Source organism: Schistocerca gregaria, chromosome 4 (genome assembly GCF_023897955.1).
Source record: "Schistocerca gregaria isolate iqSchGreg1 chromosome 4, iqSchGreg1.2, whole genome shotgun sequence".
Taxonomy (NCBI): Eukaryota; Metazoa; Arthropoda; class Insecta; order Orthoptera; family Acrididae; genus Schistocerca; species Schistocerca gregaria.
Window position 1 is genome coordinate 390,333,391 of NC_064923.1, and position 24,358 is coordinate 390,357,748.

The following is a 24,358-nucleotide window of genomic DNA, read 5'->3' on the forward strand; positions in this document are numbered from 1 at the left end:
AAGAAATGGGGAAGGAGAGAAAGAAAAAAAATCTCTCTCGATTGACAAAGTCCTTATGGACACTGTCAAAAAACCCGAGTCTTTATAGGGTCTTGTGACATTGATATGCTTTAAAGGATAACAGCAAAGTACCTTACACTTGCAAGTATATGAGAAGGAAGATCCTCTTACATAGTAATGTTACTGATAACAGAGCTAATTTAATGAGTAGCTAGATAAATTTTCATCAACAGGTAATGAACATTTCGCTACCTACCGGTAATAAAATGAAAATTCTGCCAGCACAAATCCACTAAGAAATAAGGATTTTTATTTAATGACTGAGTCAAGTAAACGGTTTACGGATAGAAAATTTCGTTTCTAAGCAAATTAGAAGTCATTCTTTGCGAGTCGATCTTATTAGAGAATTTATTTCAACCCGCGCCACCAGATGTGATGATTGCCGATGACATTTTTGCAATTCTTGGAAGACTGTTGAAAGTGGGTAGTAAACATGCAGGGGCGTGATGAAAAGTGACGACTACGAATTTTTTTATGCGAAAACCCTTAAATAAAACATTCTACATCTTTATTTTTCATGCCAAAGTATTTATTTCTCAACATAGTCACCCCGCCGACGAACATATTTTCATCAACTAGAGACCAGTTTGTTGATATCATTATTGTAAATGTTTGACTTTGTTGCCGATGTCACGGCCTCGCCTCTGGCTGCGCCCCTTCAGTACTATCAAAGTGAAGTCCTACGGGTGTTCTTTAAGTTTTCGAAACAATCCAAGCTCTGTCTCCTTTATTATGCGCACGAACAACCCAACATCGCACACTACTGATGTCGATACAATCATCACCGCGCATATTTTTCATTCTTCCGTGGTTTTCAATCGGAGGTACGTTTTCTGGGATTAAAACACGCTGTTTCTCACGCACCGACATAGTTACATTATGCACCATCATGCTACACGCTACAATTCGGAGCCCTCTAGCAGTACAGTGTTGTAGCTTCAGTCATCGAAGCGGAAAGCCGACCGAGTAACATATATGTCATGCAATACCTCGACCGATATTGAGAACTGAATATAAAATGCGGAAGCATTACTTTTCAGCACGTCCCAGTATTATCGTGAGTGACTATTAACCAGCAGAATAGCTTTTTCAGCCAAAAATCAAATATTAATCCATAAGTATCTGTGTAATTCAAGTCTTTCGTTCACATAATTGATAGCAATACTAATGCTGTACTTCGTCTTCAAAGCTAAACGGAAGTAACATGTGAAATATGTATCCGAGGAGACCTACCGCGCTTGAATGGTAGTTAAACGTTTCAAACGCGTTTTTACTTATTACGTACACGTCTAAGACAAAAGCTGTTTGAGAGAAATAATGAAAATTACTTTTAGGTTTGAGAAAAAACTGATAAATGTTGAAAAGAAGCCAACAGACGGTGGAGATTTCCAAATTAGTGAACCAACCACTGGGGCTTGAAGGATTCCACTGCTGAATATTTAAAACTGTAATATTCAGAGTAAATATTCTACTCACTTCACCCTCTCCTTAAAGTGATTTCTCTCTAACACAATCGAAGATTGTTACTAAAGCCAGGCAATCGTTTTCCGAAGCGAGATCACAACAAAAAGGCTCAATTGACGATTTAGAATATAATGTGTAGATGCGTTACCTTGTAAGATGCAGTGATTGCGTGGTGTTACGGTGTTGTCTCTGGTACTAGAAAAGCGTCGCTATCAACATAAGCCACAGTACTGCCGTCATGGCGCTGTACACTGATTTGATGCCTCTGTGATAGTTTAAGCTCCAGTGAAGCTACCCTAGCGGGTTCCGGATTCGGAACAGATATAGTCTCAGGCAAGTCTAGTCACTTTAAAAAAAATTATGTTTCTGCACACTCCAGTCAGTTATCCAGATAGTTATATCACACCCTTAAGAACTCTCTATGAAGTGCGCTTATCATGGAATCTCTTATATGTACAGGGTGGCCAAAGGGAAACGGACGTTTTTGAAAGTGACAGAACTCACTCCATTTTGAATGAGAAAGCATCATCATTACATGAAAAACTTAATAATGACGTGCCATATTAAAGAGTATTAAGGTTGAAAGGTAATCGTAGAAAGGCAACGTCTCCTTTTCCTAAATGCTGTTTTCATACCTTTGTTGAAAATCTCATCACTTCTCGATAATTTTTTTCTAATTCTTAGGAGTGCAGAAATGTTGTTTGACGTATCCCGACAAGAATAAGTTGGAAATGGTGCAATCAGCGGACCTTGAAGAACGTAGGGCGTGGCCAAAGCATGTAACCACCTATTCTTCAAACAAACGTTAAATCACGTCCACCGGCAATCGTGCAGCTTGTGGGGTGTCGTACATCTGTCCAAATTGGCTTAGTAAACTTTATTCATTGCTCATTAGTGTAATAAAGTTCGACATAAATTAAGTTTATACGTCGTCAAAGAAAAGTAGGCTTTGTGGAAGCATTTTTCTCATGATATACGAAATACGAATGTAAGGAAGAAAGCGCTGTTTTTCGGTGTTTCTAAATCTACTGCAAACTTCTAATGTAATTTACGATATACACTTTTAAAATTTTGATTTTTAAAGACATTTATGTGAAATTAGTGAGTTTTATGAAAATACGCCCCAATTTTGTGGCTCAGAATCAAAATAATGTTGTACAAAAAAAGAAGACGTTGAAAACTCAACTTTAAAGTTATAATTAATTAAAAAATCGTTTTTAAGAAGTAAGAAATTGCAAACCAACTAAAACGTGTAAGTTTTAAAAATAAGCATGGCAGAAAGTTCTCGGTTAGACACTTCTCCTTTGGCGTCACCACTCAAGGTGCGTAGCTCGTGGTCATTCAGGTTCAACAAGCTGTGATAGTAAGATAATGGAACTATTCAACTGAAGTGCAGTTTTTTCGATTGGAGATGTGGAATAGGATGTGTTTATAGGGGAAAAAATACAAAAAATGTATAATTGACTGTTAAAAAAGCCGATACACTACTTGTTATACAAGGAAAAATCGGAAAGAAGAAGGCAACGAACTTTAAACATGAACAACAACGAAGACTTAGCTCAACAAGAAAGTAAGATGAGTTTAAAAATCATTTGTAGGCCTACTTCTCATTCTCACGCTATTTTGTTACATGTACAATAAATTCGTTGAAGTATAAAATAATGCACTGAACATTTTTAATAACCTGAGCCGAATAGAGAATGTAGAAGATACAGGGATTGCACAAATCTGTTAGAAATTAACATTTTGCACGTTAAGCAGGCGTATTCTTACATGTGGCTGCCAATGTAACATAATCCTCATCTTTTAACATATATTACGATGCTTCCCATTGTCTTGTAGCGGAAATTATAACTAACGACTTCACGCAAATGAAAGCAAGCCTAATAGCCCACAATCATTGTGCTTCCATTTTCTTTAAGAAGCATTTCCATTCCCAGCGTACACTCGTCTCGTTGACCATAATGTGTGATCCTAGGCTGTCGAACAATACACAACTTGTATGGATGTAATTTTAAATCATTTAATACTATCTTGCAGTCTGGCTCGTCACTCAACCTTTATTCACGCTCGTTTTTCCTACGCATCGCCTTGGACCCTGTCTTACACTCTCCATGCTTTCTGGAGACCTTGCACTTTATTCGGAGTAGGTGGCCTCTTTGCAAGACTTCCTGTTATTCTCAGGCTATGAAAGCGCCTAAGACTCATACTGCGCTTAATGTTAAAATGAAACCGAACAACCCGACTTGCCAATAATACAGATTCACCATTACGCAGATAGATACAGATACGAGTATGCAAACATGTTTCGTTCTACCACCCACAGCTCTGTATCTCCTGGAAAGAACTTGAGTAGCGAGGTCAATGACAGTTGGTTCTTCCACCTACCTATGTATGAACAGTATATTAGTTGTTTCAAAAACCGCTCGTTCTCGGCGGTTAAAGGGACGAAGCACTTTCTTACAGTAGGACAGGGAAAGGATACCGCAGTGCTTTTATCAGAGAAACCATTCCAGATTTCGCTTGGAACGATTCAGAAAAATTAAAAAAAAAAAAAGAAACGTTTATCTGGATAAACGAAAGTGGATTAAAGTCCACTTCATCTAAATACGAGTGCCATGCATGAACAAAAATGACATTTAAAAATACTCAAAACTACATCAGCGCCGGAATCCATAGTTTTCAGGTCTTATTTTACCCATGGGAGAATCTCACAGAGATACTGAAGGAACTAAAATGGCAGATTCTTGAAGACGGACGTAAACTAGCCCTAGAAAGTCTGTTAAAAAAAGTTCCAAGAATCGGCTTTCAATGATTACTGTATGGATATACTACAACCGCCTACGTATCGTTCACACAGGGATCGTGACGTTAAGATTAGGATAATTACTGCACGCACAGAGACATTCGAACAATCATTCTTCCCACGCACCATAAATGAATGGAACAGGAAGAAACCCTAACAACTGGTACAACGCGACGTACCCTCTGCCATGCTCCTCACGGTGGTGTGCAGAATATAGATGTACATTAGATGTAGGTGTAAATTGGTATCGGACTTGACGATATTTAATCCTCGGATGTAGGGTTGGCGGTAGGAATCGGTGACACAGAAATCGTAACTCTGGAACGCTTGTACCAATAAGAATCAAACCTGGTACACGTATCACGCACTATCTGGGGAAACAATAATGTTTGTTTACGACGCTCTTTAACACACATAGGGGAAGTTGTGGGGTTAAGAGTGAGAACAAAAAGGAAGAGAACGTGTTTTTTGTGTCATCAGTCTTCCGACTTGTCTGATGCGACCCGCGACGAATTCCTGCCTTTTACCAACCTGTCCATCTCAGATCAGCATTGCACCTATTTGATCAGTGGTTGTCCGATGTATTCCACCTCTGTCTTCCCCTCCAGTTTTCAGCCTCTGCTGCACCCTCTAGTACTGTGGGAGTTGTTCCGTGATGCTTTAACTCGTATCCTGTCATCCTGTTTTCCCTTATAGTCAGGCTTTGTCGTACATATGTTCCTTTGCTCGCCGAATCTGCGTAGAACTTCCACATGCCTTGCCTTACCTTGTGCATCCAATAACTTATTTCGAGATCTCTGTCTGACCATCATGTACTCTAACTGGAATCTTCCCCTGTCTCCGGGCCTTTTCCAAGTATACCTCCTCCTCTCGTGATTTTTAATCACTGTTTTCATTATTACTAGCTGAAATTTATTGTAGATCTCAATTAGTCTTTCTCCTACTACCAATCCCATATTCTCCCAGAACACTGTCGTCTATTCCTTCCCTTTCTTTCCAGTCCCCCATGATTATTAGATTTTCATCTCTCTTTACACACTGAACTACCCGTTCAGTGTCCTCATACACTTTCTCTATCTTCTGCTTTTGACTTTGGAATGTATACCTGAAGTATTGTTGTTGGCGTTGGTTTGCTATCTACTCTGATGTGAACAACCCTACACAGAATTGTTCAGATTCACTAATTCTCTAAGCTACGTTGCTATTCATAACGAATTCTACGGACATAAAGCCGTTTTTTGATGCAGTTTCTATTATCCTATATTCGTCAGTAGTGTTCATCTCCTTTCCATTTTACTTCAATGACTCCTACAGTATCTGTTTTTAGCCTTCCCATTCCCTTTTCAGATTTTCTAGCGTCCTTAGCTCGTTTGAATTTCTGACACTCTACGCTCACACTCGTAGAATTGGACCTTTTCGTTGGTTGTTCGATTTTTTTTCTCGTGACTGCTTCCGCCTTCGCAGTCCCCTTCCGGAACCTGGAATCTTTTGCCAATGATGAGATCATCACGACACTTTTTCATTTAAAGGCCACCGGTGCTGTGGGTACATATTATGTGTCTTTAATGCAGTGCTTTCCACTACCTTCTGCATCCTCAAGCCGTTGGTCATTGCCGACTGTTCTGCCTTTTCGGGACAGTTTGCCACCCGAAGCTCAGGAGGTCATCCTGAAACTCTGTCAACTGCTCTGTCCTCTTTGACAGGCCAGTGGTAGAGCGAGGGTGATCCCTTACACCGGGAGGCTTCGGCCAACATTGCAGATGAGCTTTATTCCGAGTTTAAACAGTAGCTGGGTTTGAACCCAGAACCTAGGGCTTTTGATTACTAATCGAAGACGAGAATCTTGAGTAAGTGTAATTCATCTACGAAAGAAGTGGCTTACAAAACTTGTTCGACCTATTCTTGGGTGCTGCCCATCAGTCTGGGAGCCAAATCATGTTGGATTAATAGACCAAATAGACAAGGTCTAATGAAGAGTGGCGCGTTTCGTTAAGAGATCGATCAGTCGGTGCGGTGGCGTTAAGGAGGTGCTCAACAAACCAAAGTGGTAGACGCTAAATGAGAGGTGTTGTGTACCCCGGATAGGTTTGCTATTGAAATTCCGAGAGAGTATGCTCGCGGACGAGTCGTGTAACATATTTCCACAGACGTTTCACGAAATGGCTGCAACGAGGAAATCCGAGAAATTAGAGTAAATACGGATATTTACAGAAAATCATTTTTCCCAAGCATCATTCACGGATGGAACAGAGATGAGGTATCAGATATTTGCTACCAGAAGTACCCTCCACCACCCACAGTAAGGTGACCTGCGATGTATATAAGTAGAATTTTATAGCACTTCCATTGGTACGCTTAAAGAACTAGGGCAATGAATTTTACATTCTTGTCAATATTTACTAGATGATAAGGGGATATTTGAAAGAATTCGTACCTCACTGTCGAGACGAATGTAGTATTGCATCTAAATGCTAGGACGAAACGTGTCAGCTACACATCAGATACGAGGTTGCGTTACACTGTAACATTCAACGTGCTGAAGTATTATTGTACACTCTTCTTATGCTACTGCTTGCCAGGCACTACTATAAAATTCCGACTACCATGGGTGTAACGAAAACTGTGCTTTGTTTCCGAGTGCTAATATTCACTACGATAAAAAGCCCATCTTATCTGATGACAATTATCACTGGCAAAGATTTTTAATTATTATAAGCTTTACTTTGAATACTTTGAACGTCCATATCTCACACGTGTTGCAGGTTCATAAATTTGCCATGTTTATATTACTTTTGCCCAAAACTTGGCTACTTCCAGTGTATTTTCTGCTACTTGATACACGAAGTGAGCGGGCAACACGAAAGGAGCCCCCTTGAAGATTGCAATGACTGGCAATCAGGACAATAAAATGAATCGGGAGTTCCCTGGGCGACATCATAGAATAACATCCACATCGCAGAACTTTTCAGTGCCGCAGTTAACGACCAGCAAAATAAAAATACATCGACTATGAAATTCTAGCGTTCCAGTTGCACATCTATTTAGAATTATTCACGGTTGGATTGCTAATGTAATACATGAGTGAAACCTGAGCCCGGTTAGATGGAGACTTGGTGGTAATCGAAAAGTTTACATTTGAAATATTTTGCACGAACTCGGACAATATTTCATACTGCAGTCACTGGGCGACTCGCAACTATAAATTCGCAGTTATCTCCTTTTCGTACCATTGTTTACTGATCAATTTTTGCTTCATTATCACAAATTTGCACATGTGTCACTTTTCGTTATTAACAATGTTACAGCCGGCCGGGGAGGCCGAGCGGTTCTAGGCGCTACAGTCTGGAAACGCGCGACCACTTCGGTCGCAGGTTCGAATCCTGCCTCGGGGACGGATGTGTGTGATGTCCTTAGGTTAGTTAGGTTTAAGTAGTACTAAGTTCTAGGGGACTGATGACTTCAGAAGTTAAGTCCCATAGTGCTCAGAGCCAACAATGTTACACTTTGTAAATGCATTTTCCAGCCTGCCATCTTCATGATATAGTTGCCCTACTTCCACAGTGGATTCACACTGTACAAGTGAAACGTAAATGTCGACAAATCTGCATCTATTTAACAGCTGTCTAGTAAATGATTATATATAAAAGTAGCGTCTTCTATTAAAAATAGGAGAAGGCATCGGTACTTTGACCACTATACAGTCAAAATTGAATCACGGACGGGAGTAATCATTCACTACTTTTACTCTAGATAAATCCTCCATATTCTCCAGAGAGCCGAGATTTCCTGGTCTAAAAATAACTGGTAAAGTAGAGAAGAGATACTAACTAAAACAAATTTCCAACCTCAATCACAAAAATCTCCTATGAAAGACGTTCTGGTGGAAAAATCGAGTTATACTTGTATACCTCTGTGGAGACAAGCCGTAAGCATACTGAACTATGCCATGTAGAATTTTGTTATACGAGGGAAAACTGTTACACCCTTGAAATTATACGTATTGTACATAACCAGAATTTTTTTTTGAAAGAATACACCGCTATTTAACTGTATTCTTCTGTATTTTACTTGTGTACAATCTAGATCACGGCTTTCACGTAATTATCGACTACAATTCTCTTAGACCATTAGCATCATTTGCTATGTACTGTGCAGGGTGAAAAATACACCGTTCAACATATTTGCTTAATATTGAAATCAGTGGTACAAAATTAACGTCTTGTTGGAATGCAGCATGTTATCTTGCATTCACGTTATATCTGGGAAAGTCAGAATGTGGTGAACTGTGTATTTGTCATCGTGCTCAGTAACGGCAAGATGGTGTTAATGGTCTAAGAACATCGTACTTGATGACGGCGTGAAAGTCGCAATCTAGATTGTACACAAGTAAAATAAAAAAAAATATAGTGAAATGGCAGTGCATTGTTTCAAAAGTTACTGTCGATAGGACTGTGGCTCAGCTCCGTCGAAGACTTTTTAATAACCAGAAATGTTGCTATGAAGCGTACAGCTTATCAGCCCTGTCTTATTGTGCGTTAAATACTCTTACGTATTCTGAAAACGTGTATTTCTTATGAATTGCAGGATTTAGGTTGTAATAAGTTTAAGTCAGTAAGGACGTTTTACTCTGATCAGAAGCACACTAAATAGTTACTCCAGTCATTCACCTTCCGCGACCTCGTTGTCACCGCTGTATATTTATGACTTTCGGGACGTGCCCATACAGCCATCTCAATGGTGGGATATCAGTTATGACGATACGAACATGGGGACAACACAACACCCAGCCCACGAGAGGAGGAAATCTCGAAAACTGGCCGGGAATTGTTGCGTATTTATAAGGGACTACAACAGAACAAGTATCAATATCCCGAAACCTGATGCGTATCTGACAAAGTTAAGCAACGAATATTCTGGGAGGTCATTCCCCGCCTCCTGTCAGAAGGATATAAACACATTTTTACCAAGCATAATGACAAACTTTCCCCGCCTACGAAATATTTTTCTTAATCGATGGATTAGGAACTTGACTCGTAATGTCCGCTACGAAACTCAGTTTCAAGTGTCAAGTTAATAGAAAGACGAACCCAGTAGAATGACAATGATACATTCAAGTTTTGACTGGGGTTGTGTACAGATGTGCTTTACATTTGAGCAGCACTTAAATTAAAAACGCTATCTTTGTCAAGAGGGATGATTTCTTGTAATAAATATGGTGAGAGCAAAGTATCGATTTTTGGAGCGATCTACAACATATGTCATCGCTATATTTACGTCGTTACGCTTTAAGGAAGCTAAAATAATGAAAACTGCTTTCTATTCAACGAGTCCCTAGATTGACAAGTATATCTTCATTTGATTTGGTGAGACACCAGAATAGTGAAATACTCTTATAATAGCGCTTGCCAGGCACTACTCTCAAATTTCGACTACCATAGGAGTAGCGAAAACTGTGCTTCGTTTCCGAGTGCTAACATTCAATACGACATTAACATTCGTCGTACCTGGTGACAATTAGCAGTGGAAAAGATTTTTAATTATTGTAGGCTTTACTTCGAAGAATCTGAACCTTTATATTTGACACGTGATGGAGGTTGAAACAGTCAGCATTTTTTTTTTTTAATTCTCGAATCAGAAAGACGCATATTATATCCACATTTATAACTTTATTACTTTAGACCAAAACTTGGCCACTTCCTACGCATTATATGCTGTTTAATACACGAAAGGAGCGGCGTACACGAAAGGTGTCTCCACAAAGATTGCGATCACTTGCGATCAGGACATTAAAAAAATCGGGCGTACCCTGATAACGTCACAGAGCCTATCATACAAGAAATATCTACCTCAGGGGTGTTTTCAGAGCCGCAATTAAAGATCAGCCAAATAAAAATATAACGACTATGAAATTCTAACTTTCCAGATAAGATCATGGAACTTGCACAACTATTTTTAATTAAACATGTTTGGATTGCTATAAATACAGGGTGAGACAAATAAAAATGGCCCGGGGAACAGAGTTCTAGGAGCAGATAAACACAGCAGAGGAAAGGAAATACATTACTATCCGGACTATAGCAGATGTTGGCACATTCCACAGTGGGCTTCTCATTCACATATCACATTCGAATGTTGGTTCTTTGTGAGATGTTGTTGTCCGTGATATTGCTGCTCGCATTCGTCGTGATCTGGCGGGTGTCTTGCGAACATGAAATCGATGAGTTCGGGGCGCTCATAATGCCATGCAGGACTTCAAGCGCCCAACGCAAATAGGACGGACACTTGGATCGCTAGGCCATGTACACCCGTTAATGACCTACAGATGTAATAATTACTCTTCTTACTACACTCCATCCGTACAATAAGCAAAACTTCGTTATTTGCTGTCGTTCCTGGCGTTGCAGTTTCATGGGCGAGGGCATAGTCGGCCGCGTAACCAGCCACAGACCCCTTTGCCGGGCAGAGGAAGCAACCCGCAACGCAGCTGCCGTTGTACTGCGCGCTTCGCCCCAGACAGCAGCCTCCCATCGAACGGTAGCGTCTGCGTCGCGCCCCCGATATCACGCTCGGCCCTTGTACTACGCCATTTAACTCTGCTCGAATCTCAAATTACAGCTTAAATCTATACACCTGTTCGCCTGTCGTATTACACATAATCCAGCCAGAATAAAAATTATTTAAAATCTCGAAAGTGTTCTTATTTCAAGCCAAAATCACTACGACCCAACGGATATAGCGACTTTACGAATAATTACAATCGACCCAAATACATACTTATTTTTTTCAATAAAAATGAGTAAATAATGAGTAATGTCGCTATTCTGTGAAACACAATGTCAACGGTACATAAGCAGCAACAAGCCACAAATCATTTTTGGTTTATTTTATTTTAAAAAATCACCTTTACCGATTTTGAACTGATACAGCCACCTCCATACAGCTCATATGTTTTATCAAAATCAATGTCCACATGTTTTGATAAGCGATCCTTGTGAATATATATATATATATATATATATATATATATATATATATATATGTGTGTGTGTGTGTGTGTGTGTGTGTGTGTGTGTGTGTGTGTGTGTGTGTGTGCATTCGAAAAGGTGCTTTTTGTTAAAATGTTTGAATAGGGTGAGGACAAAATTTCCTACAAATTGAACAGTGGATTTATGCCCGAATTTTCATAGCCAAACGAAGTGTCGGAAATAGCCGAACGGGGTATCAAACTGACCAGTTTCAAAGTAATCAGGTTAATTAAGAAAAACTTAATTCATCATTGAAGGGAAAATTCAAATAATGTGTAACTATGTAATGAAGTGTCAAAAAGTTCATCTCTTCAATGTCTAGTTATTTTTGGCGTCAAAGGTTACAGTGATCTAGAAATTGTGCAATTCTTTCTTTCATGTTGAAAATAAAAGTATCAGATAACGGCATACATTGAAGTTTTTCTTCTTTCTCTTGATCTGTATATTCTTAATAATAATAGAAAACTGATCGATATTTAAATTTTTTATATTTCATGCTTTCTGAACAAAAGCTGAAAAGATAACGTTCAAATGTTTTGTGAACTGATTTGTCTGAAATTATATGAAACTGACTAGAGAAACATTTCATACGCTTCATCTGCCGTACGTGATTTCGAGCATTATTCAAAAGCGCTTCAGATGTAGTTCTAAACTACTTTATTTCTTACCTTCAGGCAAATCAATTCATTAAGCAAGTGACCTCATTTTTTCAAAAACTCTTTTTAAAATTTTAATGAAGTCGTCTGACCAGTCTGTGGCTGGTTACTACCGTCACCACCATTATCGTTCTATGTAATAAGAATACTGGTGTCCGAGACCAGTCACTCATGAAATATTTGTTCATTTCCATTAACTTGTTTTCAAGCCTTTTCACGCTCATCGGACGAGGCATGCAGAAGATACATGCTTATGCTCTTGGCTTCATTTCGGGTACTGGGGTTTGCCTCTCTGTGACACAAACCTAGAAAACGCTAATGCTCTCTGTGTTCTGCAATATCCGTAAGAGATAAACTTCATAACAAATGGTTAGCAGATTATATGAGAAAACATAGAAGAAGCGACGAAGACAAATAACTTTACAGTAGAATAGAGCTACATAAAGTTATTTAGTTAATTCTTCTGTAGTTCCATTTGCGGGACTTCTGTCGAAATAATGTAAAACGAACGTGTTTCCAGGGTATGTGCATCCGGTTTGTTATGGGTGTATGACTGCATGACGGCCATTTATAGTAAAAATAGGATAATGGCTAAGGCTTCTGACAAAAATGAGAATTTTAGTCTTTTACTAATAAGGAGAAGAAAAAAAGACTAGCATTGTTGGCTGACGGATCTCGAGCGGAGTACTCCGTCGCCTAAATGGTAAGGTTTTCATATCTAATTCTGTGATTTCTCATATAATCTGCAAACCATTTGTATGAAGTTTGTCTCTTATGGATGTCGCAGAACACAGAGAGTATCAGCGTTGTCTAGGTTTATGTCACAGAGCAGCAATCTCCGGTACCCGACATCAATCTAAAAACATTATTATGTAGCTACCGGATGCCTCGTCCTTACGGTCACGAAGAGTGAAAGAGATACTTCTTCAGTGTATCTGTTAAATGAAGGTGACTGTAATCACTGTTCATTTGGGTTGGCGTTATGCTTGTGTTGTATGATGATGAGAGAAGCGAGTGGGTGAAAACCAGTGGTGGAACTCAGCCTAGTCCAGCCACGCAGCACTAATGGAGTCGCCGAGCTTGAAGCCCGATACGGTGGACAGATCAGCAGTGTTACGAGCCCACGCTCCATGAGACACTGCAGAGAAGTTCGAAGTTTTATGCTGGTGACTACGAATTTTACAGCATCGCTTCTCCGACGACCTGCCGGACTAATACTGGTAGTGAATATGTCTTCCACCGAAAGGTTTTGAACCGGCCACCTCTGAGTCGTGGACCACAGCACACGAGCTCGTTTGCGACCTCTGCTAATATGTTAAATCCATAAGGTCAGAAAATAACTTGAAACAGAGAGGTTCGTGTTTCTACAGAAAATTGGATAGTATATAATCTTATATAATTAAAAAATAGGTGCATATGTAAGCGCACACGTGGCAATATGTAAGGTCCTATCAGAAAATATGTGTGTGTGCGTGTGCATCGATGTGTGTGTTTGCCCTTTCGTTCGTGGAGATACAATTAATCCCAAGTACGTAATCCCCTCGGTGCAGACATCAAAGGCAAATAAATGGTGAAGAGCCGTCATAACTGAATGTGTCACCCTACACCTATGCTTTCCAGTCACACCTCACCAATCAGCCCCCCGACTGGTTTCGCCTCATGTTAATGCCATATCGGTTGTTTACACAAACCGTGGATGCTTTCTTCTCTGTAGCCTCGCCTAAAAGAGCTTCGTCTCTAGTGACACAGACTTTGACGAGGCAACGAGTATGCTAATCTCCTGCCCTTCCACTAGACAGTGATTCAGTGAAAGGTCACTGTGCCAATCAGTTCACTGGCTGTCATCAAATGACGATATAGGAGATGATGAAAACAAACCACACATTCTCACACCTGGGTTTTAAATCTGAGGTCCTTTGATTACCGATAACTTGCCTTAGGTAGTGAGACCAACTAGGCCGGCATATCGTATGCAGCATATGAAATATGTACATGAGGTGTACATAACTAACCAGTACTCTCGGAGGAAATAGTAAAGAATGTTGCAAAAAAGGTGAATTTTGTTGGGCACTTGCTTGATACAGAACAGAACAACGTTTAAGTAGATCGGAATAGTTTTATTTTACAAGAATATATTTGTACAGCGTCAAACAACGCCAAATATTATCAGAATTCTCACATGTGATATGAAATATCACATAAAACAAAAACGGAAGTACAACACTGAAACCCTAAAACGACTATACATTTACTTATGAATTACTAGTGAATAATAAGCAGAACCAGCACCTAAATCACAACCGCATTTGAGACAGCAGCTTTACAATCCCCTCAAAACTGTGTGATGCCTGAGTAGAATCAATGCTACCGAACGAAATGGCACACTTGCGGCTAAATACACCTGAATCCCAAATATTTGTGACATAGGTTTCATTTTCGCTAACGTTATTTCTATTTCGCTGGGTTTCTGTAATACAGTTTGGCCAGACGCTTGTGCAAGATTACGATTGATTTCTATCCCAGTCGTTGAAAAATCAGAGCACGTATTGTATCTACAACATCATTGACGCTCAGGTTCTGAAATGTAACAAAAAAATAAAAGGAATTATTGTTTTCAAAACTCAGATGCAAGTAGGTCATCAGAGGATAAGCTCTGAATCAGGGCAGAAACGTCTCGTGGCCTCTAGTAATGTATGATTTCTGTTTACATTACTAACTAAATAGCAGATATCCAACAAACCACTTCATCTTTTCCCCCTTCACCTGTACTACGCATATGTTTTTGTTGTTCATCACAAGTCACTACAAGTAATACCCGAGTGCCTGCGAAAACTATATCCCGCTAAAATCTGGGAATATTCAGCATCAGGGTTCTCTTGCTATTGATGTCGTCCAGAAGCGGTGGTGAATAAGAAAACATTGCGGCCATGTGAATATGCAGCCAGGTCAGGAGCGTCTGCATACGTGATGGAGGAGGCAACGACACAAGCTGAATCTGCAGAGTTGAGCGAAACGGTGTCCAGCGTGACATCAGTCAGGGTAAACTATTCACACAATATTTTACATTTCCAGCTTCATTTCACCCGTCCGAGTAAACTTGCATAACGAACCGTGTTTCACAATCTTTGCAAATTTGCATTTAAAACGTATGTAACCCATTTGTGTCTCCTTCTTATAACTTGCTTGAGGGTCATGAGTACAAAATAATAGAGACTAGGGAGTTTACATAGGTGCATAAACAATTATCTTTCCCATATTCCACGCGCAGGCAGAGAGTGATTAATTACGGCACGAACTACTATCCGCCATGGAGTGCACAATGAGTAGTAATTATGCAAACTGGCTTCTCTCGATAGTCAAAATCTCGTTGTCGGCACCTCTGGGGGCACAACTGCTGTGATAATATACTCGTATTTAAAATAGAATTAGGTGAACGCCAGGACGGTTCCTGACATGGGTGGCGACCAATTCCCTCCGCCATCCTTTCGAAACTATCTAGTATTCCGTCTCTAGCATACGCGATGTCCGTGTTAAGTTACGCCCTAAGCGTAGACACAACAAAAAGCCTTGAAAACGGCTCATCGTAGGAGTATGTTTGAATGTGCCATTTGCACTATCTCGGGTCTCTTTTTTTATTCTCTATAGACAACCAAAATACTCGAAATTATGGGTGGATGGAGCTGTCAGCTACACAGACTAAGCGTTTTAAACTAAATAGAATTCATTGGGCTCAGACCATACCCTTGACTTGTCCTGTCCAGAATAGGAAACCACGAACTTTTCATACTCTGCTAGAAGGATTACTAAACGTGGAATCTAATACTCGATTTCCCACCGACTAGCTTCACATCAAGTATGCAGTCTTTGCTGCAGTATAATGCACAAGTTTAAATGTAAAAAAATTCCCTTAATGCCAAACTTCTATCGAGGAATAACGTCGGAGCAGCTTCGCCACTAGAAACAGCGATACTGTTAACATGTCAAACACCTGCAACTTTCTGCGCGCATCGTCGTTAGAATTCTGGAAACCGATAGGTCGCAACGGTAAATTCGAATTACCTGAAATGCTACATACAACAGAGAACGTCAGATCCGTTAGCAAGCTAGTACATGGCGCACGATTCGAAGAAAAATACAGGGATTGCCACCGAACTGAATACAAAGATAACAGTTCCGCGCAGTGGAAACAACGCAGCAGAAATGGATAATGACGGGAATGTCACTGTTCTCTGTATCAGGTAAAAGATAACACCAAGAAATCTCTCCTCGGCCGTGGAGCAGAACCCGGTAAATTTACTTCCGTAGTCAATATTCGAACAAACAGCTACCTTCATATAATTTTCAAAGAAATTCATTGAAAGAGTGAGCTTCAGTCGCACTGGCCGACACAACATTACTGCCACTGAGCTTATTTTAGAGACGCGTATAAAAAGACAATAAAATTCAAGGTCAGTTCCGCCACACCCTACCGCCAGGCATTATCCAGCCCTTCTTATTTGGTTTCCTACTAACTCAGCTTTGCGGTAGTGAAGAAAAGGGTCGGAATGTGCAGAATATATATATATATATATATATATATATATATATATATATATATATGTGTGTGTGTGTGTGTGTGTGTGTGTGTGTGTGTATCTGTGTGCTATTACGCGTGCACTGTTTGTGGGAAGAGCAGAGGAGAGAATGTGTGACAGGTAGACGTAAGCTCAGTTGGGCGAAGATAAGATAATCGGGAATAGTGAGTCAACTCCTACGCTACAATCAGCGGGAAAAACTCGGGTGATTTACAGGCACGTGCAGATTGTAGTGACATGTTAATGTTGTTGACAATGATGATGAGAGAGGGTGGAAAGCGGTGAATCCTCATAATTTACTCTTTTTCAACTTCACCAACGGGTCACCGAGCTTAACGTAACCCTACGATAGGAGAATCACCACCAACAGCTCACATGATAAAGACTCTGCTGAGAAGTTTAGAGATTTAACGTGGAACATTGGTGCGTAACCAGGCGATCAGGAACTCTACGCCACCGTCTATCCTCGTCTTGCCAGTCGAATATGTGGTGCAGGTTTCTATCCGCTTCGAGGATCTGAACTTGCAACATCCAGGTCACGCGCCACTGTACTAGAATGCTACGGTCACCGGTGCAGTGATGCGAGTAGACTAAAATTGGGGGCTGAGCAGGGATACTGTCACGTGACACCTAGCGACATAGTAGTATCGGAAGCTACGGATTTCCGTACTGCCTGCTTCGGTATTGTCTGCAGACCAGACTCGTTTTGCACACGAACGCTGCAGCAAGTAGAGGGTTGGCTGGGAAGGACGTGCGTCCGCTGAGCCACGGGCAGAATCGGAGCAGGCGCTCGTCGAAGGCAAAACTCCGCCTGCCTGACGAGCTCGTTAGGAGAGGAGGGCGACGAGAAACGTGCCCGCGAGTGACGGAGCGGTGCCGCTCGATTCGTGCAGGCGGCGAGCAGCACGCGGTCGGGGCGCAGCGGCTAGGGCGAGGTGTGTGTCGCTAATCAATGTGCGTGGGAGCGGCCGGCGCGCTTACCTGGAGCCGGAGCCGATCTGGCTGGGGCCGGCGGCGCGGGCCGCGTCATGCCTGGAGAGCTGAGCCAGATGTAGCGCGCTACCGCCCGGGCACCCGCACGCACTCCTCCTGCTGCTGCCTGCTGCCGCTCAGCCGCTCGCCGCTGCGCTGTGGCCGGCTGCTGCCCGCCTTCGCCTTGCCCCTGCCCTCTGCGCCCGCTGCCCCGCGCTGCGCTGCGCTGCGCACCGCCCTTCGCGCCGCAATCGATAGCCGCTGCCGCTGCCGCGGCCGCCGCCGCCGCCGCCGCCGCCTCGCCCTCGGCCGTAGGGTAGCAGCACTGGGCGCGCGCCACACGCGCCACGCAGTTCCGCGACTCTCCGCCAGAGGGTGGGCTCGGCGCTGCCGGGCGCCCAAATGGCACCCGAATTATTAGGTTGGTGCCCAAATTTGTATCGTTTTTGTTTTACATCCAGTATGCGATTTGCAGGGGGGGGGGGGAGGATGGGGGGATTTCCCCCCCTCTGCATCAGACCATCCCCTCCTCTGGCTTTAGTTTATGCTCCCAACCTGGGATGTTTATTTCCCACGCACTGGAGTAAAACTTTACATATAATTTAAATTTGTGGAGCCGAACACTGAAAGTTTTTAATAAGTCTTACTATTAATACTATTAATATGTTTCAGTTTTCTATCACCAGAATAAGTACAACTTTTCACAAATGTGCCTCTACTTTTTGAATTCCCCTCGTATATCTGTACCCGTATGAAGATGATTTTGTAAATAAGCTTAACCTATAATGTACTTTTAAAGATATAACAAGGGATAGCTTTTCTGATAGTGCATACGCGTCAATAGTGAGTTTCGGCATTAACATCTATTTATAAATAGCTGTTTAACCATGAGTAACGCCACAGTCCAAGTTGGTAACATGTATAATTCTACTGACCCCCTAAGATATCCCCAACCCCCCTCCCCCCCCCCCCCCCCCAACTGGTAAAAGCACAAATCGCACCCTGTTGACATCTAGTTCCTCCGGTTGCTACAGGCTCTTTATCGACTGTCATTTTTTATTTCTAGTTCATTCTTGCTATCTATGATTACATATCGTCATTTCGAGGTAGTGAGTGGATCTGTGGACGCTAGGAAATGGAGCAGCAAGTGAAGAAATCGGAACATTTCTGTCATATTCTTCTGTTCGAGTTCAATACAGGGGTGACAGCAGCTGACGTAGCCATAAACATTTACACCGTCTAGACACAATTCCATTAAAACTACTTACAGCCTTGGGAGAGCCAGTCCTGACAAAACTCTACCGTCTGATGAGCAAGATGTATGAGACAGGCGAAATACCCTCAGACTTCAAGAAGAATATGATAATTCCAATCCCAAAGAAAGCAGGTGTTGACAGATGTGAAAATTACCGAACTATCAGTTTAATAAGTCACAGCTGCAAAATACTAACGCGAATTCTTTACAGACGAATGGAAAAACTCCTAGAAGCCGACCTCCGGGAAGGTCAGTTTGGATTCCGTAGAAATATTGGAACACGTGAGGCAATACTGACCCTACGACTTATCTTAGGAGAAAGATTAAGAAAAGGCAAACCTACGTTTCTAGCATTTGTAGACTTAGAGAAAGCTTTTGACAATGTTGATTGGAATACTCTCTTTCAAATTCTGAAGGTGGCAGGGGTAAAATACAGGGAGCGGAAGGCTATTTACAATTTGTACAGATAGGAGATGGCAGTTATAAGAGTCGATGGGTATGAAACGGAAGCAGTGGTTGTAAAGGGAGTGAGACAGGGTTGTAGCCTATCCCTGATGCTATTCAATCTGTATATTGAGCAAGCAATAAAGGAAACAAAAGAAAAGTTCGGAGTAGGTACTAAAATCCATGGAGAAGAAATAAGGGACTTGGAAGAGCAGTTGAACGGAATGGACAGTGTCTTGAAAGAAGGGTATAAGATGAACATCAAGAAAAGCAAAACGAGGATAATGGAATGTAGTCGAATTAAGTCGGGTGATGCTAAGGGAATTAGATTAGGAGATGAGACACTTAAAGTAGTAAAGGAGTTTTGCTATTTGGGGAGCAAAATAACTGATGATGGTCGAAGTAGAGAGAATATAAAATGTAGACTGGCAATGGCAAGGAAAGCGTTTCTGAAGAAGAGAAATTTGTTAACGTCGAGTATAGATTTAAGTGTCAGGAAGTCGTTCTTGAAAGTACACCCCTGGAAATGGAAAAAAGAACACATTGACACCGGTGTATCAGACCCACCATACTTGCTCCGGACACTGCGAGAGGGCTGTACAAGCAATGATCACACGCATGGCACAGCGGACACACCAGGAACCGCGGTGTTGGCCGTCGAATGGCGCTAGCTGCGCAGCATTTGTGCACCGCAGCCGTCAGTGTCAGGGACGAATGGAGACGTGTCGTCTTCAGCGATGAGAGTCGCTTCTGCCTTGGTGCCAATGATGGTCGTATGCGTGTTTGGCGCCGTGCAGGTGAGCGCCAGAATCAGGACTGCATACGACCGAGGCACACAGGGCCAACACCCGGCATCATGGTGTGGGGAGCGATCTCCTACACTGGCCGTACACCTCTGGTGATCGTCGAGGGGACACTGAATAGTGCACGGTACATCCAAACCGTCATCGAACCCATCGTTCTACCATTCCTAGACCGGCAAGGGAACTTGCTGTTCCAACAGGACAATGCACGTCCGCATGTATCCCGTGCCACCCAACAAGCCGTTCTACAGGACTACACCCAGCATCTCTACGATCGTCTCCATGGGAGAATAGCAGCCTGCATTGCTGCGAAAGGTGGATATACACTGTACTAGTGCCGACATTGTGCATCCTCTGTTGCCTGTGTCTATATGCCTGTGGTTCTGTCAGTGTGATCATGTGATGTATCTGACCCCAGGAATGTGTCAATAAAGTTTCCCCTTCCTGGGACAATGAATTTACGGTGTTCTTATTTCAATTTCCAGGAGTGTATTTGTATGTAGTGTAGTATGGAGTGTAGTATGGAAGTGAAACGTGGACGATAAATAGTTTACACAAGAAGAGAATAGAAGCTTTAGTAATGTGGTGCTACAGAAGAATGCTGAAGATTAGATGGGTGGATCACATAACTAATGAGGAGGTATTGAATAGAATTGGGGAGAAGAGGAGCTTGTGGCACAACTTGACTAAAAGAAGGGATTGGTTGGTAGGACATGTTCTGAGACGTCAAGGGATCACCAATTTAGTATTGGAGGGCAGCGTGGAAGGTAAAAATCGTAGAGGGAGACCAAGAGATGAGTGCACTAAGCAGATTCAGAGGGATGTAGGCTGCAGTATGTACTGGGAGATGAAGTTTGCACAGGATAGAGTAGCATGGAGAGCTGCATCAAACCAGACTCAGGACTGAAGACCACAACAACAACAACATGAGCGTAATTTAGTATATTATTATTGTTAGTTTGATTTTTTGATTGTTGCCGACTTACGTAGTGGGTCTTGATAAAAATGATATTTCATTTAATTTTGATTTACGATTAAATGCTTTCCTGAAGTACTTCTTTTTAACAATATTAATCTCAAATTATTTGTTACGTTAATGAATGATAGACTCGTTGAATCTTAAAACATGAGTGTATAAGCTGAACAATGTAATAAACTTTTCATATTAATTTCCTCGGCTAGTCAGCTCACTTTAAAGCAAAAGATCTTTAGTTATTAATTACAATTGCGGCCCACACACGCGCGAGAGTCCTTTTTCTCTTACCTCCGTTAACCATTGTATTGTAGTCGGAGTCCTGGCTCTGGCTCTCGGCTATGGTACTGAAAATAACAATCTTAAAGCTACGTATTTCTGCAACATCGTGCGGCTGTGGAGAAAAATTAATATTATGTTAATAGCGGGCGAGTATTTCGCTTCCGCTAATTTGTCATAAGTTAGAATCGCCACGTAATGGCGTCGTTGGCTTCATCGGCCGCTGCGATTGTTAAACTGTAAATTACTTGAATGCAGGTTAATTCCATGAAGGCGGACATGAAATCGGGATCACCTCTTACAAATTAAAAGTGCACAATAAGATTAAACGAATATACAATTTGCTTAACTCAAACAAATATGCTTACTTTTGCCAGCACTCGCGAGATGTCCGTCGATACACAATCAAGACAAGAGAAGAAGTGAAGACGACTAAAAAATTGACAAAAGAGTGTATCTTGTCACCTCTTTACATCATTTTGTCATAAATTATTTCTTTGCAATCGAAACTTACATAGAGAAATTATTATTTTACGGCTACATGATAAAAATATATTATTCAATGTCTCTTCTTTATAAATACTGTTTTTAAGTCTTTTCGTAATATAGCACTGGGGACGCTATAGAGACCAGACAGTGAGGTCATCGGTCTCATCGGATTAGGGAAGGATGGGGAAGGAAATCGGCCGTGCCCTTTCAAAGGAACCACCCCGGCATTTGCCTGGAGCGATTTAGGGAAATCACGGAAAACCTAAATCAGGATGGCCGGACGCGGGATTGAACCGTCGTCCTCCCGAATGCGAGTCCAGTGTCTAACCACTGCGCCACCTCGCTCGGTCCTTTGAATACAAAATCTTTTAGAAAGCTCTTCTGGACGTATTAAATTCTCAATTAGGTAAACAAATTAGAGAATAAAAAGCCGGATTTAGTCCTAACAAATAACGTCCAGAGCAAATTCAAAACTTTAAACAAATAATTAGGTACACAAAAATCTCAAATAAAACGATAGTGTTATTTTTTGTTGATTTTAAAGAGGCATACGATCCGATAGACAAAGACCCCCTCTTCAAAATCCTGAAAGGGTTTGCAGTAGATAGGAAAACTCTATAAATAACTAAACAATCTCTTCGGAACAGTATTTAAAGTTAAATTTCTTGGAACAACTTCTAGTCCATTCCAAATTGTATCATGAGTCAGACAAGGAGACGATCTTTCGTCATTATTATTCAGCTGTTTGCTGGGAAAAAAGTTATAAGAGAATGGAAAATAGAGAAATAAAAAGGAAAAGTTAATAACTACATAAAGTCCGATAGACTGAAGAACTAATAAATTGTTTGACCTTTGCAGACGATCTCGTAATAACAGATGGAACTCAGAGAATTCAAAAGAAAAAAGTGGAGCTTCTAAAGGAAATAGCTGAGAACGCATGTCTTCAAATGCCGTTTGAAAAAACGGAATATATGATCAACGAATGTAGTCACCAAGAATATTAAAAACCAATTGTGGCAACATTAAGGAAACAGATAACTTTAAATATCTGGCTGAAGACATAAACGTGCGGTTCTAGGCGCTTCAGTCTGGAACCGCGTGACCGCTACGGTCGCAGGTTCGAATCCTGCCAAGGGCATGGATGTGTGTGATGTCCTTAGGTTAGTTAGGTTTAATTAGTTCTAAGTTCTAGGCGACTGATTACCTCAGAAGTTAAGTCGCATAGTGCTCAGAGCCATTTTGAAGACATAAACGTAAAAAGTGAAAAAGAAGCACTTAAAATGAGGACACAGAAATGAAAAGAACACACATGAAAGAAAGAAATCAGTACAATAAAAAATGTTCTCCTAAATATGTTAAATTAAGGCATTACAACACAGCTGTAAACCAGAACTCCAATATGGTTCGGAAACATTGCTTTTGCGAAAGCACATTAGAAGATTTGGAAAACGCCGAAAGAAAAAGCCTGTTAAAAATATTAGGTACAATCAAGAACAAATGTGGCAATTTGGTTTTGAGTCCAAACAAGGGAATATAATCATTCTGCCCTAAAAAGACGTGTTACGCTCTATGGACGTGGACATCTAGGGAGAATGAAGGGAGAGAGATTGGCAAAGAAGATTCACACATTCGTAAAAAACAGGAAACAGACAAAGTAAAAAAGGTGGGGCGGCAAGACAAAAAAAGACTTAGAGCAAATGTAAATAAAACAGAAGACCTTACTCAAAAGAGTCAAATTCAGACTAGTAGTCAAGAAATGCAAATGTTTTCAGCAAAAACAAACAGAACAACAACTGGTGTCAAATGGTCAGCTAACAGGAAAAGAGCTCATTCTGAGAAAATGAAACAGTTTCGGAGAAAGATGAAGGAAAAGAGAAATGCATAAAGACCACTCAAATTGTGTACTTGATGTGAGATTTTCTCAGGCGCCACACTTCTTTCACCTTCTCAGGTTCCTTCTTTCTTTCTTTCTTCCTCCCGACCAAGTTGTTCCAATCCTGAATTTCTTCTTACTTTCTACTTTAGTACTCTGTGGCTCAATGTGTGTTAGTGTTGTATATGTGAGTCTGTTACGCCATCATCCTTCATGTCTTTTCTGACTTCCGTGATCACATCATGTTCTTAATACGTTCTGTGTACTCCAAGATCGTTTATGTTGTCGGGTGCCCGGTATTCTCTTGATATGCCCGTAAAATGTCAGTCGACGTTTCTTCACGTGATGTACTATGTTACGTATCTGTTCCGTTCATTGTCTACTCCGCAATCTGCATCTTTCTTCTACCTTATTAGGCCCTAGAATATTTCTGACCATTCTTCCCTTAGTTTATTGATATTTTCTATTGCACCTTTCCGATCCATGACTGACGTTCCTGGCTTGATGACAGTGCTATAACGCTTTTCTTTTACATTTCGTGATAAGCATGATCTTTGTTTGTAGATGTTTCCAGTGTTCCAGAATGCTCCAGTCATCTTTCGATGTCTCTATGTGTGGGTTCCATTTTCTGTCCCATTTGTATCATCTCCCCAAGATTACTGAATTTGTGAACTCTCTTGATCCC

At 41.2% G+C, this 24,358-nt stretch overlaps 1 protein-coding gene across 2 annotated transcripts in view; it reads right to left on the bottom strand.

The window, feature by feature from the left end:
* The window catches only part of LOC126268161 (glucose transporter type 1), a 1,240,707-nt gene extending 1,222,956 nt beyond the window's left edge, over positions 1 to 17,751 (bottom strand). For both annotated transcript variants that reach the window (XM_049973724.1, XM_049973723.1), the window contains exon 1: positions 17,567 to 17,751. The gene's annotated coding sequence lies outside the window, so the exon portion shown is untranslated. The remainder of the gene's footprint in view (positions 1 to 17,566) is intronic.
* Positions 17,752 to 24,358: the final 6,607 nt, after the last annotated feature.